The following is a 14,020-nucleotide window of genomic DNA, read 5'->3' as shown; positions in this document are numbered from 1 at the left end:
CCCCTGGACTAACATGGCTCTGTATTCTTCATCTATAAAATTTGATTCATGAGTTAGCGAGTTTCAAAATATGTGACATATATCGACATATACAGGGTGTTACAAAAAGGTACGGCCAAACTTTCAGGAAATATTCCTCACACACAAAGAAAGAAAATATGTTATGTGGACATGTGTCCGGAAACGCTTACTTTCCATGTTAGAGCTCATTTTATTACTTCTCTTCAAATCACATTAATCATGGAGTGGAAACACACAGCAACAGAACGTACCAGCGTGACTTCAAACACTTTGTTACAGGAAATGTTCAAAATGTCCCCCGTTAGCGAGGATACATGCATCCACCCTCCGTCGCATGGAATTCCTGATGCCCTGATGCAGCCCTGGAGAATGGCGTATTGTATCACACCCGTCCACAATACGAGCACGAAGAGTCTCTACATTTGGTACCGGGGCTGCGTAGACAAGAGCTTTCAAATGCCCCCATAAATGAAAGTCAAGAGAGTTGAGGTCAGGAGAGCGTGGAGGCCATGGAATTAGTCCGCCTCTACCAATCCATCGGTCACCGAATCTGTTGTTGAGAAACGTACGAACACTTTGACTGAAATGTGCAGGAGCTCCATCGTGCATGAACCACATGTTGTGTCGTACTTGTAAAGGCACATGTTCTAGCAGCACAGGTAGAGTATCCCGTATCAAATCATGATAACGTGCTCCATTGAGCGTAGGTGGAAGAACTTGGGGCCCAATCAAGACATCACCAACAATGCCTGCCCAAACGTTCACAGAAAATCTGTGTTGATGATGTGATTGCACAATTGCGTGCGGATTCTCGTCAGCCCACACATCGTGATTGTGAAAATTTACAATTTGATCGCGTTGGAATGAAGCCTCATGCGTAAAGAGAACATTTGCACTGAAATGAGGATAGACACATTGCTGAATGAACCATTCGCAGAAGTGTACCCATGGAGGCCAATCAGCTGCTGATAGTGCCTGCACACGCTGTACATGGTACGGAAACAACTGGTTCTCCCGTAGCACTCTCCATACAGTGACGTGGTCAACGTAACCTTGTACAGCAGCAACTTCTCTGACGCTGACATTAGGGTTATCGTCAACTGCACGAAGAATTGCCTCGTCCATTGCAGATGTTCTCGTCGTTCTAGGTCTTCCCCAGTAGCGAGTCATAGGCTGGAATGTTCCGTGCTCCCTAAGACGCCGATCAATTGCTTCGAACGTCTTCCTGTCGGGACATCTTCGTTCTGGAAATCTGTCTCGATACAAACGTACCGCGCCACGGCTATTGCCCCGTGCTAATCCATACATCAAATGGACATCTGCCAACTCCGCATTTGTAAACATTGCACTGACTGCAAAACCACGTTCGTGATGAACATTAACCCGTTGATACTACGTACTGATGTGCTTGATGCTAGTACTGTAGAGCAATGAGTCGCATGTCAACACAAGCACCGAAGTCAACATTACCTTCCTTCAATTGGGCCAACTGGCGGTGAATCGAGGAAGTACAGTACATACTGACGAAACTAAAATGAGCTATAACATGGAAATTAAGCGTTTCCGGACACATGTCCATATAACATCTTTTCTTTATTTGTGTGTGAGGAATGTTTCCTGAAAGTTTGGCCGTACCTCTTTGTAACACCCTGTATTTTGACTGCACTGACTTAGAAGCTTAAATTATTTACTCTCCCAAGGGACTGTAGACTGTTGTATCTGACATTAATTTCAACTTGGTGCTTCTACCCGTTCTTGAGAAAAAGGGATCTTTGCCGAAGGTCGTATCTTTTAATTGCATTCAACTAGAACCTTAAATTTTTTGCGCCACCAAGGGACATGAGACATTAGTACTTAAAATAAATTTCAACTCGATACCTCTCCCCGTTCCTGATAAAAAGAGATCACAGCAGACGGACAGATAGACAGACGAGCAACAAATGCCAAAAAAGTCGATTTAAGGAAACAACGAAAAATCTACATAATCGTCAGCACGTTCAGACGGGGATTTGAAACGTTGCATATTACATTCATAAACAGAAAAAAACGGTTGGCCGTAAAAAAACAAAAAAAAAAAAAGAAAGCACGGAAGCATGGGCCAGTGTGAGAGCTCAAAATATAACTTTATGCGTCTATTTGCACAAACCAGATGATTTGTGTTAATAGCTGCATCCCAGAGGCGCGTCCATCGCAGCTGGCATCTATTTTAACAACTTACGCGCCTTGCAGTCGCAACATACGAAAAGCGACCAGGAAACTGCAACTAGTGTTTCTACGATACGAGAATGCCCGTCTACACTCTGCTGATTTCACAAAGGAACGAGTTCAGGAACTTGACTGGAAAGCAATCCCTATTATACGTCTTCTTCTGCGGTGAGTGTTAATATGATGAAATTAAGATTCCCCTAATGGTTTTCCATCTGAAAGCTTATAGCTCGGTAAGAAGAAACGTAAGAAGCAGCCAAAATGTGTAGGCCTCTTGCGTGATTAGAACCAAGCACTAACGCAGCGTTCCACGTTAACACCGAGCTAGCGAACCAGCACTGTTAGAGCGTATCTCATCTGGCATTGTTGATTAACAGAGATAATTAGTAATGTCAAAATGAGTTTAGTTATTGATTCTGTGTGAAATGGGCCTTCTGGAATCAAGTAATAAATTCGAGAGCCCAGTGTCGTACTATAAGTCAGAATCTTTCAGATCATTTATCGAAAATGACAACGAAATGTCACGTGAATTTAGCAGGTCAATTCTGAACCACACTAAGAAGTAAATCGTCGGCCACGTAGTTGTCAAACGTATTCTACAATGTTGTCAGTTCTCCCTATTAGACTGGCGACGGAGGCATACGTTTGCTCAGACGACGTGCTAAGCTGGCTAGTAATTGAGAAGCTGGCCTTTCGAAGGCGCGGCGACGCCGGTTGTTATCACCTTTACTGGCAGCCGAAATTCTGAAGCATAGCCCAGTGATTTTGATCTAAAGCATTGTTACGAATAATATCCAGACTCATCGATTGGGAATCATTTAGACGGCCCTCCTCTTCAGTAGATGTCGTAATTATTTTTTCTGCCGAACTGAGAAGCTCATTCACCAGACGCGATTTACTTCTTTTTATTTTCCAGCATCAGCTGTGGATATCCTGTGAAGATTATGAGGAGATCTGACTTTCTCTTCTTTTTATCATTATGAAATTACAATCAATTTCTCATAAGAATACATTCATTGGCATGACGTAAGGGTTCAAATCAAGGAAGCAAAGTGTACTCAAAAGCTCGCGAAGACATGGGTCCGGCCCAGCGAGTGTGTGCGGAGCAAATCCAATTTTTGATTCTACTAACACGAAGGGAGAAGCAGCTGTCATCAGCATATTTAAAAAGGAACATAAAACGCTGACAGTACTGTCTCTATTGTGCGAAATATGTCTTCACTAAGCGATACTGCCATTGCCTCTGCTGTAATCCAAATAACGAATAGTACTTTTATTGAAACTTCCTGGCAGATTAAAACTGTGTGCTCGACCGAGACTCGAACTCGGGACCTTTGCCTTTCGCGGGCAAGCGCTCTACCAACTGAGCTACCGAAGCACGACTCACGCCCGGTCTCACAGCTTTACGTCTGCCAGTATCTCGTCTCCTACCTTCCAAACTTTACAGAAGCTCTCCTGCGAACCTTGCAGAACTAGCACTCCTGAAAGAAAGGATATTGCGGAGACATGGCTTAGCCACAGCCTGGGGGATGTTTCCAGAGCGAAAATCTCATTCTGGAAACATCCCCCAGGCTGTGGCTAAGCCATGTCTCCGCAATATCCTTTCTTTCAGGAGTGCTAGTTCTGCATGGTTCGCAGGAGAGCTTCTGTAAAGTTTGGAAGGTAGGAGACGAGATACTGGCAGAAGTAAAGCTGTGAGACCGGGCGTGAGTCGTGCTTCGGTAGCTCAGATGGTAGAGCACTTGCCGGCGAAAGGCAAAGGTCCCGAGTTCGAGTCTCGGTCGGGCACACAGTTTTAATCTGCCAGGAAGTTTCATATCAGCGCACACTCCGCTGCAGAGTGAAAATCTCATTCTGAGTACTTTTATTAATTACGGTATAATCGCTGATACTGCATCTGTCAATGAACGCAGAATGCGTCTGATGAACAGTCTTTTCAACATGCAGTGCATTTCAGACGGGGCGAAACTAAAATATTAGCGGGAGGTCCATCAGTCTGAGTTTGGTTCAAAATGGTTCAAATGGCTCTGAGCACTATGGGACTCAACTGCTGAGGTCATTAGTCCCCTAGAACTTAGAACTAGCTAAACCTAACTAACCTAAGGACATCACAAACATCCATGCCCGAGGCAGGATTCGAACCTGCGACCGTAGCGGTCTCGCAGTTCCAGACTGCAGCGCCTTTAACCGCACGGCCACTTCGGCCGGCCTGAGTTTGGGATGAAGTTTCTACGCAGCACTTCGCAGTTAGCGATGTTTACTTTACTATTAGTTCAAGGTCGGCCGGTGTGGCCGAGCGGTTCTAGGCGCTTCAGAGTGGAACCGCGAGACCGCTACTGTCGCAGGTTCGAATCCTGCCTCTGGCATGGATGTGTGTGATGTCCTTAGGTTAGTTAGGTTTAAGTAGTTCTAAGTTCTAGGGGACTGATGACCTCAGATGTTAAGTCCCATAGTGCTCAGAGCCATTTGAACCATACTAGTTCCTGATTTTTCATACTATCGAAGCTTCTGTAGTACCAGACGAGAATTAACATGTTAATTGTTACAATAGACTACTACGTTAACTAGTACTCTACTTGTGGCTGAATATGACTCAGTCAGTGTCCCCAATTTTAATTTCATTACAGCTTCTGATCTTGTGCTGAATGAGTTCATGCTCTGAAAATAGTGTTGCCTACCTTGTGAAAGCTGAAAGACCGTGTTGTATCGGCTGATAATCAGAAAAGGTTGCAGTCATGGGCCAAAATCTTCGCTGTTGTACGGGATCATCTCTTCTTAGCTGATTGTTGCTTACTGCCTTAATTCGTTGCTTGGGCCTAAAAACTCCCCTGTTAATTCCGTAGATAATTTGCATAACAAATCCTATTGTCTGGCATACAGATGAAATGATGGTCGCCGCAAATGTTCTGTGTGCGACAGTTTGATAAATAATTAGTTCACTGCCACCTACCTTTCAATGTTCAGAATTTAACTGAAAGTTGGCACGTAGTGTATGAACGTTCCCAAGAGTGCAACACATTTTTGTAGACACATTTCCGTCTACATCTCACTTTCGATGAACTACCTCGACCTCTTTACAAAGGCTCAAAACAGCTGCCGAAAGCTGAGATACGAGGTGCTTCTTAGTGTTTTATCATACTAGAAAATGTCTAATGTATTCAAGCTATTCGAATGGCTCATTCTAAAACTTTTACCCACGATTTTTCACCTTTGATAATTTTTGTGACACATTTTCGTTTGAAAACCGGAAAAGAAGACTGGCTATTCGTTTGAGGTGTAGTGACTGATAGGCTAAGAAATGAGGAGCTTAGCTGCAGAAACGACGACTAAAGGAATACGTGGAAAGTACTAACTAAAATAGAGTGGCAGAACGAGTGTTAAGACATTAGGAGAAAACATCCATGGTGCTAGAGAGAGCTATAGAGGACAAAATCTTTAGGGGAAGACAGATATTGAAACAGATGCATCACATAACATACAGCACAAATGGAGAGGATGGCAGAGGAGAGGAAATCGTGACGAGGTGTATCAAATATTCAGAAGACTGGAGGAAACAAAACACTTCGTTAGAGAATTATGTATATGTTGTTACTCTTGTTGCAGTTGTGGTCTTCAATCCAAAGACTGGTTTGCTGATGTGTTCTACGCTTATCCAACAAGAACATTATCTCTTCATAGCTGCTCTAATCTGTTGCCACTTGGACATTCTTACCATTTTCAAACCGTGGTCCTTCTCATCTGTTATTCCCCATCCTCCCCTTCCCCCTACACACACCCCTATCCATTACCAAAGCACATTTCCTTGATGCCTCAGGACATGTCCTATCAAACAACCCCTAGTTGTAGTCACATTGTGAAATAAATATATTTCCTTCGCAAATTGATTCAGTCCCTCTCCATTGTCTGGTCGACCCTTCTAATCTTCAGCATTCTTCAGAAGCAACCCATTTCGAAAGCTTCATTTTCTTCTTGTCTGAACCACGTTTCAGTTCCGTTCAAGGTTACACTCCACACAAATACCTTTCGAAAAGATGATACAAGATTTCAATTTATATTGTATGTAAACTAGTTTCTAACTTTCTGAAATGTTTTTCTTGCTATTGAACCCTGATTTTTCTATCCTCTCTACTTCAGCATCTTCACTTAATTTGCTGCCTAAATGATAAAACTTTTAATGCCCTATTTCCTAATCTAATTCCTCTACAATCACCTGTTTTAATTCGATTACATTTCATTATCCTTGTTCTACTTCTGTTGATGTTTGTCGTATCACCTCTTTTCACGACGATTTCCTTCCATTCAGCTGTTCCTCTAAGACTTTTTTCTTTAGCAACAGAATTATAATGTTTTCAGCAACACTCGAGGTTTTTATTTCTTTCTCTGAACTTTAATTTCCTTTACAAATTTCCATCAGTATCCTTGACTGGCTTCTCAACGTACATCGGCACTAAACTGCAATCCTTTCTCACTGCCTTCTCAACAACGGATACCCTTCATGTCCTTCAACCATAGTCTGATGTTGTATAAAGTTGTAAATAACCTTAGGCTCCCTGTATTTTATCCCTGCTGCCTTCAGAATATCAGTGTATTCTCCAGTCAATATTGTCAAATGTTTTCTGAAAATCTAAGAATGTCAGGCTCATAATTTTACCTTTCCTCAACGTACTTTCTAAGATAGGGTCGGTATTGCCTCACATGCTCCTACATTTCTCCGGAATCTAAACTGATCTTCCCTGAGATCGACTTTCTCCAGTTATTTTCGCCGATACTTCGGTAATAGCCTCGTCTGTTAGCAAGTGCTACATTTGCCACTGGAACTACAGGACTTCAAATACATGTGTGATGATGATGATGAAACACGTCCATCCTGCTTCAGCACCCTACTCTAGACGAGCGAATATTTATGCAACGTACGCCATTCCCCTTGGGGCATAATATCTAGTCATCAATTTCATGACTACAGTGATTCCAAGTTAGTGACGAGTGTCTGTGAGGAACTGTAAATCCCCGTGTATACGTCTGCTTGACAGATGTCCTGTTTACGGAGTAAGTGACAGCAAGATGTGTAATTTCATATGTCAGACACTTCTGCTGCGCGTTTGTCTGTTTCCTTGTAAGAGGCATTCTCTGCTATCACCTATTTGTACAATCGATGTGAGCATAGTATAATTTCTGAACAATGATCGGAAGCGAACAGTGGGTGTTATATACTTCCGGAAAACTCTACTGTGCATGTATCACAAAGACTATGTTTTAAGGAAGTAGTTTTATCTTCTTAAAGTTTGTCACCGTCGTGAGTGGGCTAGAAAACTTGCAGGGTGGATGTTATGTCAGATGTTGGACATTTATATCCTGTATTAGATTGCATGTGTTTATGTTCTCTTACCAATACCTTCTTGGTACTGACCCCAGACACTATAACAATACTTTAGAATCGAGAGTGCAGTTGATTTACATAAAATACTTCAGACTCTTTCTGGAGCTCCATGATGCGTAACAATCACACGTTCGTCCTTCTACTTAACTGTCAGTTATATCATCACAACGCTTTCATATCTACTATGCACTGATAAGGGGTGCTAACCTCTTCAACATGTGTGCATCTGGAGAAATCTTGTGCACTTGGGTGGGTGCTGTGAGTAAGATTGGTGTGGAACAACAGTTATGCACTCAGCTCACACTGCTCATTCATGAGAAGTGAAATATAGGGGTCTACTTCTGATCAGCTGCAGATTAAATCAGTGACAGTGTTGCAGGGAGGGTTTGTCAAAGACAATGTAAGGGTATCTATCAATCTCGAATTTTATCCGAAGAATTCAAGAATGCTCTGTGACTCCCATCCATATAGGTAAAGATGCGCAATCGTAATGGTAAATTACGCTCTATGATCAAAGTGCTAGAAATTTTTAGATCACTGTCTGGTATACTTTGTAATATATGTTCGAGAATTAACAATGAATGGACATACTGCTCAATCATCTATCTACATTCGCATTGGTACTCGCAATGTAGTGGAGGGCTGATTTAGCGATGATACAGAAACTGAGAAGCATTCTGCTGTGTCACTGGTGAGCGTTGAAATTATGGAAAACAGTGGTAAAACTGTTAAAAACCAATCGCATTTCAACTGTGATGCTTATTACAGTACATTGACAGTGTCTTTCCCATCACAACCATTTACTAGTACGCCATTGATTATCACATAATGATTGGCTGATGCCACTTGTTTGAGATGGAGAATGAGCCTTGATGGAGGGGCAACACCTTCCAGGGATGGCTAACACTGAAACAGCGATCACGTACGCGACCACAATATGAGGAATCAGTTGAAGTGGATCTCTGAGCCATCTGCTACTCCGTCACTGTGAAAGATGAGTTTAAACGTAGAGGTTATCAATGACCACTGGGTAGCTGCTTGGAAACACTCCACAATACCGCAAAACTCTTCCAGTTTCCATATTTTGTGATGTCTTCTGCATTTCTGTCAATAAGAAACACCGTCTCTGTCTCTTATTTCAATCATCCCGAGTGTGTTGTGGTAGTGGCAGCGTTATTTACATCATGCAATGTCCAGTTTTTTGTGAGAGCCAACGGTTCAAAACGTGTTGTCAGTTCAGAACCTGACACAGACCTCGAAATCGTGTTGGAAAAAAACAGAATGTCTGGCAGTGTACAAAGCTGTTGTCATATACTGTTTGGATATGTTACAGCAGAAAAACAATATATCAAACAACAAAACAGGTACCCTCTCTTGCGACTGATAGTCTGTGGGATATGGTCCTTCTATAGTACAGGCAATGAAACTTTATATTGGTCTGTGCAGGTTACTTCGACCAGTGGTCACCTGCTCCAACTGACCAGTACCTATATTTTTAATAGGAACGCCACATATGCTCGATGCCAGCACACAGACGGTATTTGTTTTCAATATATATATCGAGTTGTCTGTCAAATGATGTTAGCAGAGCTTTTATAGTTTGCAGTTTTTTTCTCTGTTGGATGGTACAAAATAACGATAATGGAGAGAGAATGTATGAATGACAGACATGAATGCACCCCGAGGGATGCAGTTCTCTTTTGGACAAGGTACCTGTACATAGTTTTGAAACGCATCGCAATGCAGTAGTAAAATCCTCGTCCCTCTCCCAGCTCCTGTAACTGTCTCTTGTTGCAGGAGAAAGCTTTGTTTGGTGTTGGCCTTACACATCGTGCATAATTGGCAGTGCTACGATAACACATTCCCATTTTCCACCGACTGGCCAAACGTGTTCCTGTCACATTAACTCATCCCATCCTGTTTCTACATGGGTTGCAGAAGGTGGTCGCTATAGTGCTCTCCAACTTCCATTCAGTTCTGACCATAATTGGGACGATCACATGACAAAGCTGTAGCGATGGCGGAGAGAGATTGAGGAACAGTTACAGGATGCAGAGGGACTGTCTAAAACCACGTTGGAGTTTTGCTGCGGCAGATAGGTTCAAACAAGCTGACTCGTTTCGAGATATGAGATATGATACATCTCCATATGATGCAACGTAGGCATGTGGTGCCATGGAAAGACTTGATTCCAAAACACATACAGCATTTCTGCCAAAAAGCGCAACACTATAGATCTGGAAAGCCAGCGTATAGGTCATAGGATTTTGTACATTTCTTATAAATTCAGTCTAGCGTTGGAGTTTTTTGAGTGATTCATCACATAGCATACTATCTACGGTATGTGATCATTCTCAATTTACCATCACCCTCACTCGCCTATAGCCCAGTGGATGTATGGCAGAACCTATGACACGACACTGAGATAGAATGTTTTACAAATACTGGAGAAATAACTAGCGGCAGCACGAGGGCATTGTAAATTCTGGCTTAATACCACGTTCCTTAGCCAAATCACTTTCTAAATTCGGTGATTTTATTATGAGCTTACACCGCTGGCAACGTGCACCCACACTTTCGGTCTTCAGTACACACATCACGATCACCATCTACATTCAATGGCGCGGTATTGTCTGGATGACCACTTCATTTGGAGGCAATATCATATCTCGATTTATAAAGCTTGTATAGTTATTTTTAACGTGGGTAACATTAGCGATACTTATGTGCGAAACCAAGACCACTTGTGGCAGTAACACAACCATTGCAATCGTGATATTTAATAGCTGGCCGCTTATAATTATGTCTCTCTTCCTAAGAAACAAACACTGGTACCATTGGCAAGAGAAACAAATGAGACGTGTCCAACCATCGCGGATTTTCGTTCAATACTGTTTGGTATCATCAGCATTCATTTACTAGCAAAGTATTATGCTTAGTAGAAGATGTGTGATAGATTCACAGTGATCAGTAGGCTTATAAAGTATGTCACTGAGGTCGTTGTTATGATGTGTACAAAGGAAATGACTTTGTCCTGTCGATAAAGAAGGTACGGATTTGATGTGAAAAATTGCGATATCCATAAGGGACATTAAATTTTTTTATTTGGAAATTTATGTCCAGTCATAAGAAAGATATAGATTTTCGTATTTCCAGAGTCACCGTAGTCAGGAGGCGGTACTTCCGATACTTCCTTCATTTTCGAATGTCATCAGACTGAGACAGCAATGGTAATATTTCATTGTAACTACAGTGGTAAAATATATGTGGTTGGTTTTCTAGGATGACACTGCCTAGTGTGTGGGGCGCTTACTGTGGGAGCCGTCTGAACTATAGAGGCCAGTTGGGGTAAGGGAATGTAGCTGACCTAACCGTGTCGCCCTCTAAGTGGCTGAACAGCGATCTAATACTATGTGTTGGGCAGTCTTTGTGATCATGTGTGTTCTCCGTGGAATTTTGATAAGATTCAATATGGGCACGTGTTTGCACTGAACTATTATTCCCTCCCATGTAAATTGTCCGGCTGACTGCTTCTACATATTTCCCATCTTTATTTGGTTGAGAAAATATAGGCTGTGGTTTGTGTTGTGTACAGCTAGATGATAAAATACAGGTGGAATAAACGTTTTCTGGTGCTTTAGAAATGAGAAACCTCTTAGTTGCCTTTTTAAAGTAGAAGAATGATTTGGAATATGTTGTATCACTGACTTTGGAATTCGCTAAAAAAAGAAAAAAATACGATTTGAACTACCAGTTTCCTCTATTTTCGAGTTTACGCGTGAAGATCTTCGCAGACGAGATAAGTTTCTAGTTACTCAGTGGTTTCCAGCACGTTCCACTTATCTGCACATCCTTAAAGTTTCGGGTTTTTAGAGACATAATTTTTACTCCAGAATGAGATTTTCACTCTGCAGCGGAGTGTGCGCTGATATGAAACTTCCTGGCAGATTAAAACTGTGTGCCCAACCGAGACTCGAACTCGGGAACTTTGCCTTTCGCAGGCAAGTGCTCTACCATCTGAGCTACCGAAGCACGACTCACGCCCGGTCCTCACAGCTTTACTTCTGCCAGTACCTCGTCTCCTACCTTCCAAACTTTAGAGAAGCTCTCCTGCGAACCTTGCATGACTAGCACTCCTGAAAGAAAGCATACTGCGGAGACATGGCTTAGCCACAGCCTGGGGGATGTTTCCAGAATGAGATTTTCACTCTGCAGCGGAGAGTGCGCTGATATGAAACTTCCTGGCAGATTAAAACTGCGTGCCCAATCGTGACTCGAACTAGGGACCTTTGCCTTTCGCCGGCAAGTGCTCTACCATCTGAGCTACCGAAGCACGACTCACGCCCGGTCCTCACAGCTTTACTTCTGCCAGTACCTCGTCTCCTACCTTCCAAACTTTACAGAAGCTCTCCTGCGAACCTTGCAGGACTAGCACTCCTGAAAGAAAGGATACTGCGGAGACATGGCTTAGCCACACCTGGGGGATGTTTCCAGAATGAGATTTTCACTCTGCAGCGGAGAGTGCGCTGATATGAAACTTCCTGGCAGATTAAAACTTTGTGCCCAATCGAGACTCGAACTCGGGACCTTTGCCTTTCGCGGGCAAGTGCTCTACCATCTGAGCTACCGAAGCACGACTTACGCCCGGTCCTCACAGCTTTACTTCTGCCAGCAGGAGAGCTTCTGTAAAGTTTGGAAGGTAGGAGACGAGATACTGGCAGAAGTAAAGCTGTGAGGACCGGGCGTGAGTCGTGCTTCGGTAGCTCAGATGGTAGAGCACTAGCCCGCGAAAGGCAAAGATCCCGAGTTCGAGTCTCGGTTGGGCACACAGTTTTAATCTGCCAGGAAATTTCATAATTTTTACTCTTTATCTGCGGAATTATAATGTGCAAGCGATTGGTAGCATACAGCTACGAGCTTGATATCGAGAACTATCGCGTAAGTGGTATGATATTCTGACAAATCATGTGAAAATACCAATGTTCTTGTAATCCAAGTATCGGGAGATGGCTGCAGAAAGCATGACAGCAAGCAAGCAAACAAGTCAGGACCAGAAACAGCGACGCCTTTGTACTGAGGAAAACAGCTCAGCCTTTGTACACTAGATTGGAGAATGACTGTGGTCCGCTGAGGGCGCTCTGATCGTGTGTCAGGGCAGCGTGTGTGGGTGCAGTTGACTCGTCACTCTTGGCGGTGGTGGATGACCAACCGACATCATGGGAAATACCTAGTCCTGCATGGACTATATACGGTGCATGTGCGCATGTGCTTCTGTTTTTTTTATATAGATCTGTCTGTCTTCATGGTATATGTATGAGTGTCTGGTGACCGATACCATTCGTAAGACGCAGAAGTAATGATTTTGTGTGGTGCAGAATACGAATTGTGTTTACTACATTGATATGGTATGTGGTGGTATAGCCAGAGTGGATATCGATTTCACGCTGAAAAATTCAAGCTTTCCTCGACAGTAGCAGAGCTGTCTAATTCAGGAAGTGCCTTTGGCAAGATTTTTTGTATTTTATGATCTGTAGACCATTGTAATTCTGTGAGAGACAGCAAAGGGCGTGGAAGAGCAGTTGAACGGAATGGACAGTGTCTTGAAAGGAGGATATAAGATGAACATCAACAAAAGCAAAACGTGGATAATGGAATGTAGTTGAGTTAACTCGGGTGATGCTGAGGGAATTAGATTAGGGAATGAGACACTTAAAGTAATAAAGGAGTTTTGCTATTTGGGGAGCGAAATAACTGATGATGGTCGAAGTAGAGAGGAGATAAAATGTACACTGGCAATGGCAAGGAAATCGTTTCTGAAGAAGAGAAATTTGTTAACATCGAGTATAGATTTAAGTGTCAGGAAGTCGTTTCTAAGAGTATTTGTATGGAGTGTAGCCAAGTATGGAAGTGAAACGTGTACGATAAATAGTTCGGACAAGAAGAGAATAGAAGCTTTCGAAATGTGGTGCTACAGAAGAATGCTGAAGATTAGATGGGTAGGTCACATAACTAATGAGGAGGTATTGAACAGAATTGGGGAGAAGAGGAGTTTGTGGCTCAACTTGACTAGAAGAAAGGTTCGGTTGGTAGGACATTTTCTGAGGCATCAAGGGATCGCCAATTTAGTATTGGAGGGCAGTGTGGAGGGTAAAAATCGTAGAGGGAGGCCAAGAGATGAATACTCGAAGCAGATTCAGAAGGATGTAGGTTGCAGTACGTACTGGGAGATCAAGAAGCTTGCACAGGATAGAGTAGCATGGAGAGCTGCATCAAACCAGTCTCAGGACTGAAGGCCACAACAACAACAGACCACTTTTGCAGAGTTCAAGTCACTGCACAATGACTGGTGTATGTGTTTTTTTTTCAATCTGTACAAAATAGTTTTGCTGCTGATAGTATCGTAATTTTTCTGTCTGC

At 42.8% G+C, this 14,020-nt stretch overlaps 1 non-coding gene across 1 annotated transcript; it reads right to left on the bottom strand.

Annotated features, from left to right (window-relative positions):
* Positions 1–3,530: 3,530 nt before the first annotated feature.
* On the bottom strand, positions 3,531–3,605 carry Trnas-cga (transfer RNA serine (anticodon CGA)). The gene has a single exon. It is a non-coding gene; the product is annotated as a tRNA-Ser (tRNA).
* Between the last annotated feature and the right edge of the window lie 10,415 nt (positions 3,606–14,020).

Source organism: Schistocerca nitens, chromosome 2 (genome assembly GCF_023898315.1).
Source record: "Schistocerca nitens isolate TAMUIC-IGC-003100 chromosome 2, iqSchNite1.1, whole genome shotgun sequence".
NCBI classification, from domain to species: domain Eukaryota; kingdom Metazoa; phylum Arthropoda; class Insecta; order Orthoptera; family Acrididae; genus Schistocerca; species Schistocerca nitens.
The sequence above is the reverse complement of the archived record's forward strand: the minus strand, read 5'-3'. Positions and strand labels throughout refer to the sequence as shown.